We start from the raw sequence: 13,419 nt of genomic DNA on the forward strand, positions 1-13,419 counted from the left end.
CTGGCCGAGAGGAATTCTCCTCTGGTGGGCAGAAATGCCTCTCCTGACTGGTTTTGTGGATGCATTCCTCCTCCCCGTTGTTCATTGTCTGACTCAACTTGAGCTGCCTCTCCAGTCTGTGGTGCGAGATCCAGATTCCTCTTCCTCGTACAAAACATGTAAAACAAATGAAGAAAACAAAATTGCCAGCACCAGACATTTCCCTGATATTGTGAAAATGTAAAAAGATGTTATTTTTGAATGGAGTGAAAGCATTTTATCTGGTAATTCCAAGTGAATGCTCGTTTTTCTTGAAAAGAAGCATCTGGATCCCCTAGGCACCTCTGCAAAACTCAGCCTCAGTTTAAATGTGGTTGTAAAAATCAAATTCGAGTGCTTGGCAGTCCTTTCTTCCTGGAATCCCAAGAAAAATCTTATCTGAGTATGAGGGCAGGAGTCAGAAGGCAGTAACAGAGCAACTGACTGAACATTTACAGACAAATTTTGCAAAGTAGGGAAACTTCAGTGTTTTCCTTGACAACTTTCAGGATACAATGCAAAATATTTCCCTTGCACTTTTTTTCTGAGCATTATAAAGTTTAGCCCAACAAAGGAATTGTTTTGCATAGGTCCTCTTTTTAATGTCTTGGCTTTGTGTTCAGGGAGACATAAGACAAAGACAGCTTTTAGTGTGGATGACAGCACAGGAGGTCCTAATTACACCTGGGGAAAAACAGTGCTTGTCTTTCGATGAACAGCTTTTTTTAAAAGAGGAAGGAAATATGCCTGGGCTGAAAAGACAGGTTTTTAGGCATTTTTTTGTTTTTCAAAAATCACTCTGAAGATTTCACATTTTGAGACAAGATACCTCTTTCATTTAGCTCAAAAGATCTTTTCATCTCCTGAACTTACTTAATTAGAAAAAAAAAAAAGGCGAAAAGAAAGCAAATCCAAAGGTTTTCTTTTTAAAGGACAATATGCTTTATTAATTTTTAAAAAATTGTTTAATACATTTCAAAATTTTAAAAACCATCCAATTTCTTAGCTAAAGTATCAACTCCATTTCCCTGCAAGTCTGATCTGTGAAAAGCAACTTTTGGCACTTGTACAATTACACGGCTCTATTCCCATGAGTAGAAGGACCAGAGATTCCAAAACACATACTTAAAGTAAGACCAAACCTGGTGATTAATTAACACCATTCACATTAATTGATCTAGAGACTCCTTGGTGCTGTTCTGGGAGGAGTGCAAAGAGCTGAATCACAACAATCCTTTTTTTATTTCACTCCATCTCCATGCCAGCAGCTGGATGTCTCCTCTTCAGAGCTGCGTGGGTAAAACATAGAGAACTCGTGGGCTGAGATGAAGACAGTTCCATAGGGAAAGCAAGAGCCATGCACACAGGCAAAGCAAGACAAGGAAGTCGTTCCCTGCTTCCCGTTCAGCTCCTCCAGGAGAGCAGGGCCGTCACCTGCAGCAGCCACTCGGGAAGACAAACACCATCGCTCCCAGCATCCCCCTTCCCCCCTGCTGCCTCCCCTTCCCGCACTGAGCACGATGCCAAACGGTCTGGAGCATCCCTTCGGCCCGTTCTGGTCACCTGTCCTGGCTGTGCCCCCTCCAGCCTCCCCAGCGTGGCCACACAAGGGGCAGGAAAGGCCTTGGCTCTGGGTGAGCTCAGCGATGACAAAACAGCTCCGCTTTGTCAGCCCCGTGTTCAGCACAGCCCCAAACACAAACCCCAAACACAGCCCCAAACACCGCCCCGCAGCAGACACTGGGAAATGAGCTCTACCCAGCCAAAACCAGCACAACCCCACAAACAGCTGGAGTGAGCTCCCAGCACCACAACCTGGTTCCCACTGTCCTAGGTTTTACCAATAAGGATCTTTTCAATGAGAAGTCACACTCAGGTAGTGAAAATTGGTGATTTTCCTTTAAATGAGAAGTAACGTAACAATTCCCCAGGATGGCAGACAGGAAAGGAAAATAATGTAGGTGTGTATGTATTCTGCTCTGGGGTCTTAAGGATCACAATTGTATTGGACCTTCAACTGAGAGGTTTGCAATCATGGCCCAGAAGTTCCTTTACTAATAGTTATGTTTCAGAATTCCCCTTGATCTGGATTCAGCATTGTTTGCAAGAAAAGATAACACAATCAAGGCAGGGCACAGCCCAAGAACTTTCGTTATTAACATCTTCTTTGTCTTTCCCTACAGCAACTCCTCCTATCTGTCCAAGGAGCCAAACCCATCACATTATGAAGAAGATGAGTGTTAAGATGACAGGAGGATAATCTCACCTAAGGGACAGAGAAAAGGACACAGGCCACAACCAGGAGCAGGAAGCAGAAGGGGAGGACCCATGACTGAAATGTCACCAACAGCAGGAGTCATTTAACAGAACTGACAATGTAACATCAATAGTAATAAAATAAAAATTAGCACTGCATCCCCATTTCCCTTTCCCCACAGTATAACTCTTCTTCTGGCTTGATATTTGAAAGCTGAGTTGTTTTGTTAGTAATCAGGAGAATGGTGAGAACTTAAACAAACCTGTTTGGTGAGAAAGCTCCCTTGAAAAAAGTTTAAAACTAAGTAAATTCTCAAGACGGGAGACAAAAAGAGAGAGAAGGAGAATAATAAAAGTCAACTGAGAAGTCTCCAAGGAAAAAAAAAAAAAAAAAAGGAAGACTTAATTATGCACTAGTTTCTTTTCCTAGCATGTTTCTTGATTTGGCACAGCTGGAAAATGGAAAGCTCGCTGCCAAAATATCAAATGTCCCTGGTGTGGGCTCAGTGCTCGTAAAGTTATGTGTGTGTCTTTCTCTCCCTCTTCGTCTGATTGCACAGAAAGATGAAATGAAGGGCTCAGCGAGATAAATACTGGCAGCTGTCTGGAAGCTCACTGCAGCGGGCAGGGTCCCTCACAAGGAGCCTCAAGGGGCTTTTTCAACTTTCTTTTGGCCAAGGAAGCAGTGCATTCTGAAACCGGGTCTTTCCAGAGGACACTGCTGTCAAGTCCCCAGGTCCACTTGCCATTTTTTCAGTGATAAATTGCCATTCTGTGGACATGCTTCTGCTGAAGGATGTGCCACAGAGTTAAAAGCTGTTTTGTTTCACAAAGGAGTGGGCTTCCCTCTGCAGCTTGCAAACAATGAGCTTTCTGTACAGTCAGTCCTATGACAGGGCTGTGAAAGGATATGAAGTTTAGCACAGAAACAGGCCCCAGGCTCTATGGTACAATCCACCCATGAAAATGCTGACCTTTTCCTTTCAAATATTACACAGAATTTATATATTTAAATCAGGATTACATACCATTCTTGAAAGAAGCTGGAGTCCTACACATGATAAATCTTCCAAATTTCTAGTCACTGGGAGCAGGAACAGTACTTTTCTGCCCAGTTAGTGTCTGTTTCTTCAAAAAAATCTTCCCAAGATTCCATTTCATCTGGCTTACAATCTTTTGTGACTTCACTTCCTTTTCCGCTAATGGACGGCAGGGAATATTTCAGGCTGTTACAGCTAAAAATAAAAATAAGAAATATTGTGATTTATCTTTAGACTTGCAAAGATAATCATATATCCTTGTGACACTATCACATAAATAAAAACATAGTTTCTAGCTAGTAACAACTAACTTAGCCCTGACCATCTCAGCACAGGTCTTAATGCGATGGAATGGGGCAGGGATTTGCAAACCAGATGCAAATACTGCTGGGATTTTGTCAGGCAGGGGATGGAATGGGATGGAATGGAATGGAAATAGAATAGAATAGAATAGAATAGAATAGAATAGAATAGAATAGAATAGAATAGAATAGAATAGAATAGAAGTGGTTTGGATTGGGTTGGGTTGGATTGGGTTGGGTTGGGTTGGGTTGGAAGGGACCCTAAAGCTCCTCTCGTTCCAACTCCTGCCACCTTCCACTAAACCACATGGATTATGCTGCTGGGAACAGGGAGGGAACACCAGCTGGAGCCGTGGCACTGTAGAGGGGCCGCTTTAGGCACAAAACAGGTACATTGTAGGTATATTTTATATAAATGGTAAGGGTTGGCAGTGCAGACTGGCAAGGCCACATCACATACTGCTCCAGGCACAAGATGAATCAGGCTTGGGTGAATTAACAGGATTGTTCAGCACTGCCAAAATGCCCTTGGAGGCACCCACAGAGGCTCCTCCCTCCCTCTGCTGACATTTTTACAGCCCTTGGTTTCCACTGGCTTGGCGAGTTGCGAGTGCACCATTGGTAAACATTCTAGACCATGGGGAAGGCTGGTCAAAGTGCCTTTCCCCACAATTAACAACGCCTTTGGTAATTACATTTGTTCTTGAAGTTCTTTACAGAAGGCTTTCCCACCATTATTTGCGACTCTTCTTTATCCTCTATCATGTGATGGTTTTATTGTAGGAACGTGGGCTTACCCCATTATGCATAGCATTTCCCACCAATACTTGGCTTAGGATGATTATTTTGTTCATATTTTCCTTTTATGTTTTGCAGCCATCCCTGGCTTTTTTCCACTTGAGCTCTGGGAACAATGATGGAACTGAAATGTGCAGAAGCCTACTGAAATAGGCAATCTGCTGACAGAATAAGATGTGATTAAAAAACAGTTTCAAGAGTTTCAATAACCCATTCTTCTAAAACTTCACAATACCACAAATGGGATACAGCACAAATTGTCTGAAAAAGAGGAGTGAAAAGATCAACTGGATTGCTTTTGGAACCCTGCAAATGGATCAAATGTTTGTATTCTGCAGGAGAACATGGATCAAACTCCTTGAAATGTGGAGTTGACCAGTTCTTCACTGCCTCTCAAAGAAATTCCCAAGGAACACCATGTACATGGACAGATGGAATACAGTGGGGGTGCTTTAACTGGTGGGTGTGATGCCCTCAGGTTATAGCTGAGACAACATTTGCAGGGCAGAGCCAATAAAATAGCTGAGGTAGCCAGTTAACTTACATATCCAAGCTCTTTGCCCCTTTTTTTCTGACTGCAGCTGTTAACTCTCCACACAAACCTGCTGCAGATGTAAATTTATCTCAGTCAACAAAAGACTTCTTGCCAGAAGAAGAGAGGGACAGGCTGGGTTAACAGCATGATTTATTTGTATCTCCTACCTAGAAAAGTTCATTCAGATGGAAACTGCCACACCAAACCCATAGATGCAGTAGAGTCATTCTGCTTCCTCTGAAATATATCAGGAGAAGCAAGGGGCACTTTGCAAGGAAAATAGATAAATATTCTGTTTCTTTCACTCTGAATTTTTTCCCCTCCACTTCTGGAAGCCCTGGATCTCCAGCATACAAAAGACAGCACATGCCCACCTGTGACTCTTCTCACTCAGCAGAATTATCCAGGATTAAAATATAAGACATGTTGAAAACCTTAACATGCTGAGAACACTGCAGGCACTGAGCTTGGGAGTCTCCTACTGTGAAGGTATTTCCAAAAGAGGAGATAAAAGATGCAGGGAGTTCTAGTCTGAGACTATTAAAAATAAATAAATAAATAAATAAATAAATAAATAAAATTTATATTTTATATAATTTAAATAAAATAGAAACCCAAACCCCACAACCAAACGAAAAATAAACTGCAGGGAGAGGAGTTACTCAACATTCAGTAAAGTCAGTGTCGATATGTCTAAATGTGTGATACCAGCAGTGACATTCAACAGCCTTTGCCTCTGCCCAGAAACACCATGGAGAGATAATAATTAATAATAATAATAATAATGAATTTTTCATTTCACAGACTCCAATTAGAAATGGAGGGGTCTGCAAGGAGTGCTAGAGAAGAGACAAAGGGACTTGGACTGTTGCATGGGCCCCATCCTTGGGTTTTGTTTTATTTTGAGTCCTTGATAGGAGCCTTTACACCATGCAAGGGTCACTGCAGAGGTTTCCTGGCCCACCAAAAAGGGTGGTGAGGTCTCTAGTTCCCAGACAAGGACCACCTTGGTGCCATGGAAGCAAAAGGGATTTCTGGCACTGGATTTAACAGGTCAAAAAGCGTTTCCACAGTTCCAAGCACACAGTGGTGATCCCACCTTGGGTAAGCCCTGCAGTCAGGAAATCAACAAAGACTCACCCATTTTACCAGGAGAGCCTCCCAGTCCTGTGTTCAAGACTTAAATGCTTAAAATTTAAAAACAGAATCACTACAAAACCAGTGAAATGTTAAAAATGTAGGCGGGATTTCTTCTGATGTTCTTTATATACCTTTTTGAGAAGCAGAGGTACTTCCAGGCAGAATCCTAAAACACTGCAAAAATAAGTAAGAGAATTAAAAGATGCTACAGTTTGCATGAGGTAAAGATGATTATTGTTCATTTTCCTGCCCAGGGACAACAACACACGAAAGAGCCAAGCCTTACGAATAGTACTGCCCACAGCAGCACCTGTGGAAGGCAAGGTTTGCATTTGCCTTTTTCTCATGGAAAAAATGAAAGGTATTTGCTGTCCTTCTGCTGCAAAATAATATTTTTTTAAGTGTTTTTGCATTTCCTCCAAAACCTAAATTGTAAAATGTGATTCAATATTAAAAGTGGCACATCATTCTAATCCTTTTAAATTTCCACACATATTTTTGGCTTAAAATTATGGCAAAAAATTATTAATGTTTCGTTGTAGTAGGTCATTATAAATAAAGCTTAACATTTTATTTAAAAAAAAAAATGGTATTGTTTTTATGAAAGAACATCTTTTATTATAGAGTGCAGCCAGGGGTCTTCAGCACAGTAAGGTGTTTTTTTGTTAACACTAACTTCTTCTTGACAGTGAAAGTGTGGCTTGGGAAGATTAAATCTGAATTTTCCCCAAGATATTTGCATTTCCGCTCCTCTATGATGTCACCACGGAGAGGTCTGGGGCACTGCTGTGGTGTTAAATAGAAAGCGTGCAAATTGTGTTGATATTGACCAAGTCGTGGGTAGAAAAGGCTCAACTCAATTGCAGTTCTTGTTGGTTAAATCACTCTCCTGGTGGTTTTCAGCTGTTTTTCAGAGCGTGGCCCTCCCAAAGTGCAGAGCATCCCCTGGAAGTTCCACGGGATGGTGACTTCACCTCACAAACAGGCTCCACCTTGAGCAGGAGGTCTCGCGTGCGTCCCTCCTGCCTGACGAGCTCCAGCACGCTCAGAGCGAGGATAAACAGCACAAATCTGCCCAAAAACCTTCAGGCACACTTCCCTCCTCAGCAATCATCTCCTGTGTGACATCTCAGCCAGGATTAGACCTTACTGTGGGGTTCCCTTCTCTGTGTATTTTACCGAGGGCGAGTAATTTTATATTTTTTTAACGTCAACGCCGTCACTTTCCCGAGCAGCTCCTGAATCAATCAACATTTCAGCAGTGTGGGGGGACAGAAAAGTCAGCTGCTCTGGCTTTGAATTAACTCCCGCCCTGAGAGACTGTGCTCCCCCCAGGGAATTGTCCCTATAAATACGGAGAACTTTTAAAATATTTATACAGGATTATATTCCATTTACCCAACGTGCAACAAATCGTCCAGTTACATAGTTCAGGCTCGTTTCTGAGAACGAGGATCAAACTTACAATTAAATAGCAGGAGCATTACCTGCTTTTGCTGTACAGACATGTACAAGAACAGAGCATGCAGAGTAGGAATGGGCTGTGTAATGTGGATTTACATAAATACAGGTTTTAAGGGATGGGATTGAAAGGCCTCTAGAATGACTTCAAGACGAGTTTTTACTTCAAACACATAATCTTGACTTCATTAATAGAGAAATCAGGCTCTCAATAGGAAAACAGGTTGCTGTGAATGTAATTCCCACATAACTTGTGCACATTATTTTTAATTTCATGGATTCGAGCTGTTCCTCCATTCTGAAGAAGTTTTCATTCAGATCAACCAAGCAAAAAAGCCCACAAACAAACAAACAAACAAACAAAAAGCAACCAAGGAAACCACAGGAAACTGAATAACTGTACAGTGACTAAAGCCCACCAGAGTCATTCACCACAACCTCATTCACACTTTTATTCCCTCATTGCTCTTGCACCTCCTTCCTGCAAGAGGAAGAATATTGGACCAAAGCTCTAAATGTGCAAAAGCTGGGATTTAATCAAAGCTTCTCATGCACTCAACCAGACGATATTTGGAAAACTAACCTGAAGGAACAAATACTAAAAGACAAGTTAAAAATGTCAAATGCAGGTGTAAAAAGCAGGTAACATGATTTATACTGCACTGCTAATATTATATAGAGAGAGTATATAAATTATATACGATGGTATAAACTATGTATTTTATGCTAAATGTTATGCACTACTCTATATAAAATGATACATTGCAAATGACATGTAAATAAATAATAATTAATATAGAAATATAATAGCTATCAATATTGCATACAGTATATAAATACATAGTATTATGCTTTAATAGTAGTTGTATATTACTAATTAATATGTAACACATAGCATGTAAAATGCAAGATATAATATAAAAATTTATATATTACATTGAAATAATTGGAGTCCTAGATATGCTACTGCATATTACACACTATGCAATACTACTATGTACTATATATTTTATATTGTAGATAATATATTATGCATTATTTGTTGTGAATTTGCATGACACATAATGTATTATACAATATACATTACTGATCTAGTTTATGATATATAAATACTATATAATAAATAATATATAAATAATAAATAATAAATAAATAAAAATAAATAAATAAATAAAAAATAATATATAATTTCTAGTAAGAGGCTTGTTTAGTATAGCACGGAGGCCATAAATTCTCTAATGATCCATGGAATGAATGCTACAGTAAAAATAATCTAAGTTGCAATTCAGCAACCCAAAGATGATGTGAAACCTCATAAAAGATGTAAAGTTCATGCTGAAATGTTTTGCTGAAACTTGTTCTTTGCAGGGAATAATGCCTTTAAATTGGAGTGTGGGGCTCTGCAGAGGAATTTCAGAAGGCCTGGACAGTAACAGAAGGAAGCACCACCATCTACTCTGTGAAATCTCACAGATTAGCTGTGTTCATGCAGGATTTCAAGACAATATGGTATGAATTCCTTCAGAGCCAGGAGGCAGCTGGCTTCCAAAAAACCTCTCTGGCACTCCATGGAGCTGTGCAAGGCGGGAAATAAAGGCACTCTGATCATGTTCTCTTCTTTAATTCATCCTCAGCCGGGAGTCTGGCAGGGGCCAAGTGAGTGAGGGTCCTGCTCTTGGCCCTTGAGGCCGGGTTCACACAATCGCAGAGTTATTTTAGGTTGGAAAAGCCCTCTGAGATCATCTGGCCCAACCATTCCCCCACCACTGACCCATGTCCCCACGTGCCACATCCACACCCTTCTTGGACACTTCCAGGGACAGTGATTCCATCACTTCCCATTTCAATGCTTGACAGCCCCTTCAGCCCTTCCTGCTGTCCACCCTGAGCCTGCCCTGGCCCAGCTTGAGGCCGTTCCCTCTCCTCCTGTCCCTGTTCCCTGGCAGCAGAGCCTGACCCCCCCGGCTGCCCCCTCCTGTCAGGGACTTGTGCAGAGCCACAAGGTCCCCCCTGAGCCTCCTTTGCTCCAGGCTGAGCCCCTTTCCCAGCTCCCTCAGCCGCTCCTGGGGCTCCAGCCCCTTCCCAGCTCCGTTCCCTTCCCTGGACACTTCAGTCCCTCAAAAGCCATGGGGATCCATCCACCATCTCCAATGGTTTTCAGTGTGTACTCCCCATTTTTCATCTGCTGTTGCACTCTCACTTCCATCCCCAACACCTCGTGGAGCACACACAGCAGGAAACTGCTGGGAGTAGGCAAATTTTACAAGGAAAAGTGGAACTTTTTGACGCTTTTGATCTCTCCTTAGCAAGAAAAGCTTCTTCCCTGATCTCTAACCACTCCTCTGAAGGCACACCTCAGCTCAGGTTAGCCACCAGCTCAGGATGTCACGGTAGAAACCCTTGCTATGGTGCACTGAGAAGTCAGCACCAGAACAAACCCATTCCCCCAAAAATCAATATCAAACCTCCTCCAGTTCCCATGACATGAGGTCAAGAAAAGGCAGAAAGCTTCAGAAAACTCGCTCCAGGATGTTTGTTCAGTCAGGGCACAATCCTAAGGTGTTAAGGGAGGTTTTATTTGGCTGGTGCTCAGCTAAATTCCTGTTTATCCTGGGAACTCAGGATTTGTTCTACCCGCAAAGTCTCAAGAACTAAAGTAAGAGCAGACACTGATAATTCATCTCATTGTGTCCACCACTGCTGTGTCAGAAAAGACAATGCCAAGCAATGTACTCTTCAAATTATGTGTCCCTGGTAGCCTTATGAAAATTTGTTGATTTTGTTAGCTATCCAGGCCAACTATTCCAGTTTGGTTTTAGAAAGTAAAAGGGGAGCTGATAGCCAAGATAGGCTGAGCAGCAGTGGGAAATTCTGGGAAGAATTCATCATAAGAAACCAGGAAATATACCTTGAACCTGTGATCTTAATGCAGATCACTTTTACTCTGACCAAGAATCAGAGAGTTTCAACAATTTATGTAATACCAGGGACAGAGTTGGCCTCAAAAATGCTGGAATAAGCTCTTAAATTAAAGGCACTTTCAAGCTGGACAGAGTGAAACACACTATAAAGAAATAATGCATCGTGACTGAGGAACAGATAAAAAGACATCTCCTTCACAGTTAGGATATATTTTTTAAAAGTACACTTAAAGCATATCACCAGGCCTACAGTTTCCTTGACAATTTGGGGTGGGTGGTTAATCTGAACAGAAAGTGATAAGGGGTGAAAATGAAATGCAAGAGAGAGAACAGAAAAACTCATACATCCACTTCCCTCCCAGCTCTGTGGCTCCTCTGTGAACTGCTCCAGGGGTAATTTATCCACAGCAGTATTTTGCCTCAGTCAGTGGCTCCATGCCACCAGGCCAGGCTGTTTCCCCCTGCTCAGCTCGGAGTCACTGACTGTGTGAGGAAGAAAGAAATCACAGTCCAAAATCAGGAGCGACACCAGGACGGGTCACGGCAGTTTGAGTTCTGCGAGACTGGGAGTGATTCCCTGCAGGGCAGGGGTTGGAGGGCTCAGCTCTGCATCCCAGCAAACTGAACCACAGAATCACTGGATTATGGAATGGTTTGAGTTGGAAGGCACCTTAAAGCCCATCCCATCCCACCCCTGCCATGGCAGGGACACCTCCCACTGTCCCAGGCTGCTCCAGCCCCAATGTCCAGCCTGGCCTTGGGCACTGCCAGGGATCCAGGGGCAGCCACAGCTGCTCTGGGCACCCTGTGCCAGGGCCTGCCCACCCTCCCAGGGAACAATTCCTTCCCAATCTCCCATCCAGCCCTGCCCCCTGGCACTGGGAAGCCATTCCCTGTGTCCTGTCCCTCCAGCCCTTGGCAATTGTCTCTCTCCAGGTTTCCTGCAGCTCCTTCAGGCCCTGCAAGGCCCCAGTGAGGTCACCCCAAATCCTTCTCTTTTGCTCATTCTGCCCCAGTGCATGAGTGAGCCAGAAGCAAACACAACTTTGCAGTTAGGAAAACTTGCAGAATTGGGACATTAATAGCTAAAAAACAAACACACACATACACACACACACCCCCCCCTAAACAATTGAAAGATGTTTTCTTGTTCTACAAGCCATCTAAGAGGCAGGACCGTGGTTCAGAACAGGTCCAGGGAGGGTGAAGGAGGAGGATGGAGGATCACAGGCTCTCTGCATCCCTCCGGGGTGGGGAGGGAAGAGCAAACCCCCCCAGGGGAGCTGCAGACCCGCTGCAACCCGCGTCTGCTTCCTTGCAGAGCCGCTCTGAAATAAAGCCCCTCCAACGAGAGCAAAATTATCCTTGTGAAGCGCCTCGATTCCCCTTAAAGGCTTTCGGTGAGATGCAAGGCTTTCATTCTGGTTCCAGCCGTATTTCGGAGCGGAGCTGTGCACCGGAATCCTTTTAGTCCCGGCTTGGGGGGTAGCTCTGGTCTAGCCTGCCCTCTAGTGCTGCCTGGGTCCGGCTCCCGGAGCCAGAACCATCGGGGATCCTGGAATCAAAGGATTTCGGGGCGCCGTGGGCAGCGCGTTCCGATGCGTCTGGATGACATACCAGCGCCACTGTGCCACGCGTGCCCTAATCAACGCCTTGCCACGCCATTTCATTATTTAAGTGCAATTCAAATTTACCTGGGATGGTAGAAAGGCAGCCTGTAAATACAGGGTCGCGGTCTGGAGGAACCGGCCTCTTCCTTTTTTATGAAGTCACAGTTTTGCATGCCAGCTCTCTACAGAAATCCCAGATTTGGCCCCTGCTGGCATCACACAAACTCAAACGTGTAATTTTTCCCCCTGCCCTTGCGTAAAGGATGCCTAAGCGTTTGTCCACATCTAACACAAAGTACGACAGTGCTAAAAATCTTGCACATGATTCATCCGGAACATGTATCAATGTAAAAAGGATTTTGATTTACTGTATCTCAAGGTTTCAGTGCCAAGGCTGTGGGTTTAGCAGCACACAGACTTGCAGTGTGGCAGTGAGAAGAGTGATAATGAAAGCAAATAGCTGGAGGTGCAAGTTTCTGAAATCAGGAGACACAAACAGACACATTCCTAAACTAATCAGTAAAGTTTCCAGGGGGGCAACTCAGGTGGAAAATACTTCTCTCCAAAAAAAGCTGTGTTTTGTGAAAGCATTTACATTGAGTTTTGCACGTTTTTCATTTTATTCTTTCCTTATCGGTGCTTTAGGAAATCATTTAAATTCATATATTGTTGTCAATTTCTGACTGTTGGTCTTCTTAGTTTAATGAAAAATGTTACCTTCATTAAACTAATGAATTCTGTGATCAGTTCAGAGGTGGTTTCACTAGTTTTTTTCATTATTTTTATATAATATTTAATGTAAAGCCACATATATGTGTATAGGCATCAAATCCTTTTGAAAATATAAAATGGATCCACTGCAAATAATTTGAACTAAGAACGCAACCTCAATGTTTGATTTTTTAAGTAGGTTTTTGGACCATCCAAAGAAGGACAGATTGTTTCCAGCTTTTGCCAGGGAAGCAAACTAGCACACGTAGCCACTCATTCGGGGGACTCTGCCTGCTCCAGATCCTCTGCTCCTGTTTCAGGATCCATGACAACTATTTCTCCTTTTCACCAGCCAGACAAGTGAAACCCACACCAAAAACCTCCATCTGACCTTGTTTCCACTGAAGAAATGAAATCATTTAAAATGGAAGTGATTGACTTCAGCCTGTCCCCTGCTGCAGATGGTGGCCCTTGGGCAAGGACCTGAGCCACAGCTCCCAGGCACAGCCCCTCTCCCACCAGGACCCCCCCTGTGACCCCAGACCACCCTCAGTGTCCCGGCACTGTCCCCCTTGGCAGGTCCCAGGCTGCTCCCACGTGTGCAAATCAGCTCCTACACTCCTGAAA

General features: G+C 43.2%; 1 long non-coding RNA gene across 1 annotated transcript; it reads right to left on the bottom strand.

Moving 5' to 3' along the window:
• Positions 1-1,025: 1,025 nt before the first annotated feature.
• Positions 1,026-12,304, bottom strand: LOC109146025. The gene is made up of 4 exons (XR_002047787.1): positions 12,166-12,304; positions 6,221-6,263; positions 3,303-3,509; positions 1,026-1,307 (listed from the first exon to the last, which is right to left on the bottom strand). It is a non-coding gene; the product is annotated as an uncharacterized LOC109146025 (long non-coding RNA).
• Positions 12,305-13,419: the final 1,115 nt, after the last annotated feature.

Source organism: Corvus cornix, chromosome Z (assembly GCF_000738735.6).
Source record: "Corvus cornix cornix isolate S_Up_H32 chromosome Z, ASM73873v5, whole genome shotgun sequence".
In the NCBI taxonomy this organism is placed as follows: Eukaryota; Metazoa; Chordata; class Aves; order Passeriformes; family Corvidae; genus Corvus; species Corvus cornix.